This window comes from Xiphophorus maculatus, chromosome 15, assembly GCF_002775205.1.
Source record: "Xiphophorus maculatus strain JP 163 A chromosome 15, X_maculatus-5.0-male, whole genome shotgun sequence".
Classification (NCBI taxonomy): Eukaryota; Metazoa; Chordata; class Actinopteri; order Cyprinodontiformes; family Poeciliidae; genus Xiphophorus; species Xiphophorus maculatus.
In genome coordinates, this window is record NC_036457.1 from 8,675,710 (window position 1) to 8,684,097 (window position 8,388).

Sequence of the window (8,388 nt, forward strand, 5' to 3'; positions counted from 1 at the left end):
GAGATACAATAAAAATATATATAGTTTGAGTTTTTTCTAAAAAAAAAAACCAGCAAAAAAAAACACACATCTTCAAATAAAGCCATAACAATGAGTGGAGAACATTTTTATTAATACAAAGGACTGGATATTACTTCAACACTACCGTGTGAGTTTCTTTGTTAAATCCTGAACATACTTCTGTTTTCATTTCTGAGCATTTGATTTCAGTTTTAATTACTTATATATCTCAAACAGGTCTTAAAGGACAAGGAAACTGGTCTTTTGTCAGTAGGACAAAAGAAACCATGTGCATACATAACCAAGAACAAAATAATTAGCTTACCACTACTTTGTTGTTTCAAAATTAGTAGGAAGAAGTGAACATTTATGTAGTCCTACTCCTTATCTCAATTTATTAAAAGACAATACTTAGTGACTTAATAATTATCAGAAATTTGAAATTAAAGCCATGTTATGGTATTCATATGCCTGTTCAATAAACTGTTCTAGAGAACCAACAAATAAATTATATTGCAAATACAACATTATTACAAACTTACTCTCAAATTAATTCCTACACAGTGTTGTGTCATCTTGTAATTATTCTCTGACTGCAGCATGCAGAGTACAACTGCTGGCATTCTCCTGTGAAGTTTAACTACAGGTTGTGGTGTGATCACAGACACCAGCAAGGTGACAAAGTGCGACTTGGCCAAGCTGAGGATGAATCTATTAAGCTCTGCTTCCCACAGTCACACTTCAAGTTAAACACGGGGAATGCAGAGAACATGCTGGTAGAGTTACATCTACTTTGTTTCATTGCTGTTTGCAATTAGAATTCAGTTATGAGTAAGAGGGTGGTGTCGCTGTGCTACTTTTGCTCAGGTTTGTGTTGTAATGCTGATATTTTAGTTTATAGTGAGCAATTTAAAATTTATAATAATTGTATTGTGTATTTATCAACATCTTGTGTGTATTGTAATTAATTATTATTGAGATGTGTACTAAATCTGTCAAATATTTGGGTTGTTGATATTGTATGATGTGTGTTTTCAATCCTACCTAATGGGGATCTTAAACAATAAACTACTTTAAAGTATTTCAAAGGAAATACGTTGTGCCGATGTGTGTGTTTGAAAAAAAAGCCCACCTCCATCGTTTTATTCTTAAACTTTTTGGGTGCTTTAAATGATTTGTGTGTTAGTTTAAGAACATGGCCCACATCATCAGTCAACCAATGTACGTTTTAAAGAATTGTTAGAGTTTTTTTTCCATGTTACATTCACAAATGTAGCTATTTGTTTGGATATTATGTAACAGGCCAACACAAAAGTAAGGGAAGTGAAAGGAAAATTACACAATTGTCAAAAAGTAAGTATCTGAAAAGTGTGCATGGATAGAAACTTGTTTACTCTGATACCCCTAAAACAATCCAATCCATTCAAATGCCTTCTAAGTCACCGTATTATTAAATCTAGATCGATTGTGTTTAACTTGAACTTAGTATGAATCCAACACTTCTTTGTAGGTCTTAGGGGTTCACTGGTGAGAATTAGTGAATAAGCAGCATAATGAAGACCTACGAACACAGCAGCCAAGTCAGGGAGAAGATTTTGGAGAAATGGAAAGTTTTAAAACGATATCCTAAGTTGTAAGAGAGAACTGGAAAGCCAAGTGACATTTTCTCCTGTTCTTCAGATGAATACACCTTTAAGTGTGTCCTTTGAGTGTCAGACTCCAGTCCTCAAGGGCCACTGTCCTGCAGTTTTTAGATGTGCCACAGGTTCAAAACACTGGAATGAAATGGCTTGGTAGATCAGTTCTCCAGAGCCTTGCTAATGACCTAATTATTCTATTCAGGTGTGGTGCAGTAGAGGCACATCTAAAAGATGCAGGACACCGGCCCTTGAGGACTGGAGTTTGACACCCAGATGTTTTTCCATTTTTAATAAAAATACCTTACCAACACATGGCGCAAAATACAAAAAGGTGAAAGATGTCTCCTGCCTTGTAATAGCGTTGTATTTCCACCCGGAGGCGATGTTGTACTTAAGAAAGAATTTGTAACTTACGCTAATCAACAAATGAGGAGTATTTTTTTTATTTGTTTCTATTTTCATACCATAACTTGTACTTGTAGCCCTAAAAATAACTTACAATATATGTTTTACTTATAATGATAAATGAAAAACACTTACCATTTACATTCTTACTTTCCTGCACGTTTAAATGCATTTTAGGTCAGATATTAGATCACCACAGTAGGGAATTAAAATTCTGTTTTAATTTTTAAATGTAAATTTGCCTTTATAGCGAACATAATTATAATACTTTAGATGTTAGAAAATAATTCTCATAAAATACAATAAATTACAATGACAAAAAATGTAACTGAATGTAATTGAACATATTCTAAGAGATTTTAGAATTTATGAAGTAAAATACATTATAGCGAAATAGTTTTTTAATAAATATTTTTACTTCAAAATTCAGAAGATAAATTCTTCACTTTTCTCACTAAACCAACACCAGCTATACTGTTTGTGCTAATTATCAATCAACCACAGTATTATTTTACAAGCTGGACAAATAAAGGTATCACTGATATGTTTAATCAGGACAACAGCAAAGTTCAGTAGTGTTTTTTTTATTGAGGCAAAAATAGAAGATGAGGTAAATATTTTGTTTTTATAGTGAACTCACAGACATCCCATCTCCCTCTCCTGAATGAGAAAGAAAATGCTGATGTGTTTCTCTTATACCTCACTACCTTACCCTCCACTTAAATAGTTAGTTTGGTCTTTTCTCCCTGAGATGGAGATAATTACAATTTCAGCAACGTTTGTCAGGTGATTACCTCATAATCCCCTATTTCATTTGATAAGTCACGCATTGATTTAACTCAGAGTTGGACCTAATGGAGTATCTTTTCCACCACCACAGTGATTTGTATGCTGGGCCAAAAGGGCGTCTGTGGATGGGAGGCAGAAAAGCAGTCAGTCTTGCTTCTCTTTCCTGTCGCTTATGGTGAAAGATGAGCAACAAGGATGCAGGTTTAATCACAGCAACCTAAATGTAAACAGTAAATTACTGCACAGACTGATGGTTAAAATAGTCCCTTTCTCATAAAAAAAAATTCCTGTCGTCGTTTTTTTTAATATTCTCGGCTTCTGCAGCCAGAGAGGAGAATGAAACGATAAAAGATAAGATGAGAGAAAACGAAAGAGGCCTGTTTTGTATTCACCTGTCTCTCTGGATCAATAAAGGTAATTTGGTCTGATTCCTCCCCGTAGGCCTCTTAGCAGACAGAAGGGGAGAAGGGTCAGCCGCTGCTGAGCTGAAGGGAGCTGGAATAACTTAAAAACACACTCCACAAATTATTCAAACTGCTTTTTCTCTGCCTTGACAGGAGATGCACTGTTGGTTATCTATTTGATGTGCAACCTGGGGATGAAATGAATGGTTTTGTTGGTATTTGTGTCATTGGTGAAATTCAAACCCCCCAATTTAACCTAAACAAAGAGAAAAAAAAGACTGAAAAAACCTGTTATTGGTATTAAGGCCCCACGATTTTGTGGCTTAAAATCTTTAAAATGAGGTGCCAGTGTTTACGACAGCTCCTCCTCACACCTGTTGCTACATTTTGCAGGACAGCTGGCTGAAAGGACAGCACTACCCCTTCTCTAACTTGTAAGAAGGACAAAGTTGACCATTTAAAGCATCTCAGACACACAGAAAACATGACTGCATACAATGTGTGGAAACTGTAGTAGCACCACCAATCACTCTAATCACGTTATTCTTTTAAAACGTAGTTGGCCAGATGTGTGCTGCTGGCTGGCTGCAAGCTTGACTAATACAAATAATATCAGCTTTTGTTACTTTATAAAAAGCAATACAATTATAAAATGGATAGGTATTTGAAACTGCAAACACATTTCATTCTAAATAAACTAGTAATTAAATCAATGAGATCATTTTATATACATCTTTGTATTAAACCTTACTATTGGTACCATGTTATTGGGAAGCCATGGTATTTTTGTTGAAGGTTGCCAATCTGTGAGAATCTCATACTGATCCATGCTTACAGCTAAAGGTTGTCACAAAACATTTCACAGAGTGGTTCTAGTACCTATACTGAAACAAAGTTTGGAAGGAAAATTTCTAATGTTGAAGACTAAACTGTCAGTTTCTATCATTTACCGTGGACCAGAAATGTCAGGTGGAAAAAAGAATTCATTCAAACACACCAAAATCAGTCTACACCTCCAACAGGTTACTTTTTTCTTTTTTGTCCAGCCTCTTGAGTTTACTATTCTTGCTCACAACCCTTACCTTTCAGCTCCTGTATTGTTCCAGTCAATCTCATTTGTTGGTTACAGGCATGGAGGTTGCTGTCTGTCATGCAGGGTCACCAGTCTGAGAGGAATGCTTGGTGTCAGGAGGTGCCAGAAGAGGTTGGATGTCCCAAGAGACACAAAACTCACAAAGACTAAACCCCATCACCGGACAGTAATTACTGCCCCCCTTTTTTGTTTTGTTTTTTACGCCAATGAGAAGCTCAAATTCCTCATAGGAATGTTATCATTATAATTCTTTTCTGTTCATGGTACAAATGACTTCAATAGCTTTTAATGGCTATATTTGGTGCTGTACTTTGATTTTATTGACTCAAACATTTCCCTGCACCGCTAGAATGTAGTTAAATGTTACTCCAAAAGTTGCACGTCAAGGCCATATTTGTTTTTTGTCCTCATTAGAAAGCTTCTGACTAATTATGTTGGAATGTTTGTCTATTATTGGGGAAAACCTGGTAAAGTTTATTGTAAATAGTTGAATTTCTGGCGCAGATCTATTGTTTGAGCATAGTACGTACATTTTTAATTGGATTTAGTATGGTTTAAAACTAATATTTTTAGTCAATGTCTTGCTATAGATGCTAGTTTTAATTTCAAAGTTGAAGTTGAAGACTTTTGAGGTTGTCTTGATTCTTCCTAATTCAGTCAATTGGTTTTGTGGAACGCAGAGGCAGCAAAGCAGATTTAAAGCATACTTGTCAATTGGCACTCTACACTGAAAACCTACTTCAGGTCACTGTGGCCTAGTGGTTCAATCATTGTATCAATCAGCCCTAAACCTTTTCTCCAGATGATATTTGTCATCTTCATGTGAGCAGATGTAAATTTCAGTCAAATTCGATGATACTGATTTTGGAGCAAAGGCTTGTTTTTGAATCTGCCCCCTCTATGCCAATGGTGACATAGAACTCACTTTGCTTCCCATATTGACCCTGATGTTCTAGCGTCTTCTAGTGGTTTCTGGTTTGTTCCCCTCATTGTTACCAATTTTCTTTTATCCGAAGCAAACAATCGGTCTTAAATGGGGTTCCAAGGGGAAAACGATTCAAAGCACAAAATAAAATGTTTTTAGTAATGTATAAAGCAAACAATAGTCTCTTGGAATAGCCTTCCCAAAGTAATAGTGTAACCCATACTTGAAATGTAGAAAGTCAGCTAAGAAGTCACATCCTTCCTTAAAAGCCAAGCTAGTAAAATTGCACGTTTTTGATTAAAAGAGTGGACAAACATCTAACGGTCAAGATGTTTATTCAAGCATCATTTTGAGGTTGTTAGACAAAACATAATAATTGAACAAAAATTCTAACTTGCGCATCCACCTGTATTTCTGTTTAAATTCAATGACGTTGTTTTCTTTCATTTTGAAAAAGAACAACTGAAAAACATCATTAATCAAACCAAATTAATACAAAATTCTTGCTTGTGATGTGTTTGTATAAAACTCTCACTGCACTGTACTCTCACCATGTATACCTATCCGTGTATCACACAACTACTTGTCCTCCTATGCTCACAGTTTCTGCTTCGAAAGGTGAAACATTGACGGCTGGGAGGATGCAGAGGTTTTTATTGTATGCTGATTGCAGAACACAAGGGCTGGAGAGGTTGACGGTGCACCTAATAGAGGTGAAGAAAGGGCAACCGCAAGCCTTCTCCAACACAACCCAAAAAGATGCAGTGTGATTGACTTTAAGGGGGGATTGTGCAAAAAGGGATAAGATGAGGGTCAACACTGCTATAATAAATCTCCCAGGGCCTAAATTAGTTTTTTTTGTTGAGTTTTCTTTTCACCTCAAAGAGTAGGATTTAATGCCCTTTTGCTGTTTTCTGTCTCATCTTTTTTTTTTCTAAATTTGGACATAAAATTTTAGTTGACATAACATAAGGATAATATCATTATTAATTACAAAATTATATATATATATATATATATAACATTTGTGTGAAGAAATTCAAAAGGATAAAGAAAAGAGATTCACATTAGAAAGATAGCAACCTGCTAAAGCAATATCTTGCAGAAATTTGATTAATAGTCTACTTTTGCTTTCCACATCCATCCATCCACTTTCAATTACCTTTCAACATCATTAATTGCTTCTGGAGGAAGCACATATTGATGGTCCATCATGTGCGGGGCTGTTTGAGGCCCGACTTAGCTGACAAGTCATTTCCATTCTAGTACCCTGACCTAATCACCATATCTTATTATCATTCTCATGAAAACACTAATTACAAAGGCAGGGTGAACCTGATTTATGCTAATGGAAACGTGAATATACCACGGATGCATTAATCTAGAGTATAGGACCCTGCGCTGGTGTTAAGTGTGATTAGCATGTGATTACCATAGCATGGGTTATATCTACTGGAAGCCCTATCATTGATGGGCTGGGGGGAAGTCTCTCCTGTCAACAGCAGGGAATGAGACTGATTTATCAGAGCAAGGGGAAATATTGTTAATAATTCAAAACAGGTCATATTGATTGTTGCATTCTAAAACAAATAACTAGTAATGAGAGAATTTTAGTTTGAAATGATGATTGCAACTTTTTTCTTAAGAAGGACTGGAAAATTTGGTTGATTAATTTAGCTTAGAAGGTTAAAAAATAAATTAGAGTAGAAGCAGTGAAAGTGACTTGAATCTGAGGTTTCCACATAATGCAATTCTACTGACAGGGGTGATGTGGCTCTCCACCCTGGGGGGCACCCTGTGAGAGGACGATTTTTTTGTGAGGAATAAAAAGTTATCTGCCAGCTACTCCCTGGGGAGTGGGTTCTAACTGAAGTAGTGCAAAATTTAAGCAATGTGAGAAAATATGGCCATATAGCATGGTTCGCTGATGATGTTTAAATCAGATTCCAGATTTAAATCAAAGGATAGATAATATTTTTTTGTTTGTTTGTTTGTCTCTTCTTGTTCTCGCTTTCTTGTTGATAAACCCACAAGAAGCATTTTACCACTACTGTTGAAAGACAAAATTACAAACGAGTAAAAAAAAAAAATCTAATGAGAGACGTGTAAACTAAAGCATCTTGTCAGTTATAACTACAACTGTTTTTGTCTCTATGGAATCGCACTTACAAAATAAACTGAAAAGATACATTTGATGTGAAATGTTCACTCCTGTACAATTTTTACCATGGTCTTATGATTTATCTTCCAATGTTGACACTTGGTCTTGTTTATGCATTATATAAGCAACAAATTAGCATTTCCACAGTTATTGAACAAACTGTTACAAGGCAAGTATAAGTTTATTTCTTTATTTAGGAAAAGTGTTATTTAATGTAAGAAAGTCTTGCCTTAAATCAAGGTGCATACAGAACATGCACCACATTTTGTTAGATACTGCGTAAATGCTGTGTTCCCATTGAAACATGAGGCCAGAAATAACTGATAAGAGAAGCAGAGATAGGAGAATAGACACCTGGCTGTTAGACACAATGTTAGAAAGTATATATATATATGTATATATATACTGTATGTATGTATGTATGTATGTATGTATGTATGTATGTATGTATGTATGTATGTATGTATGTATGTATGTATGTATGTATGTATGTATGTATGTATGTATGTATGTATGTATGTATGTATGTATGTATGTATGTATGTATGTATGTATGTGTGTATGTATGTATGTATGTATGTGTGTATGTATGTATGTATGTATGTATAAGAGGAGGGAAGGCTGATAGTTGAGAACCACATGCTGCAACCTCCGCATTTGGCCTATGCCGACCTTCGGAATCCAACATTTAGCCTACTTCTATTTTTGTTTGGTTAGTGTAAACTGATCCTTAGCAGTATTTCTGTTTGTTTTGTGTAATAAATTTCCAATTGCCTCCTTGAAATGACAAAAAAATATTCTAAAACATTTTACAAATAAATACTTAAAGGTTTTTTTTTTTCCCAATGACAGATGTTATGTATACTTCTCAAACAATCAGATTATATGAGATTAAAATGGATTAACCCTGTTGATTCCCTTTTCAATAATTCTTACAAATCTTAACTCAGAATCATTTGTTGCAAAGTCAA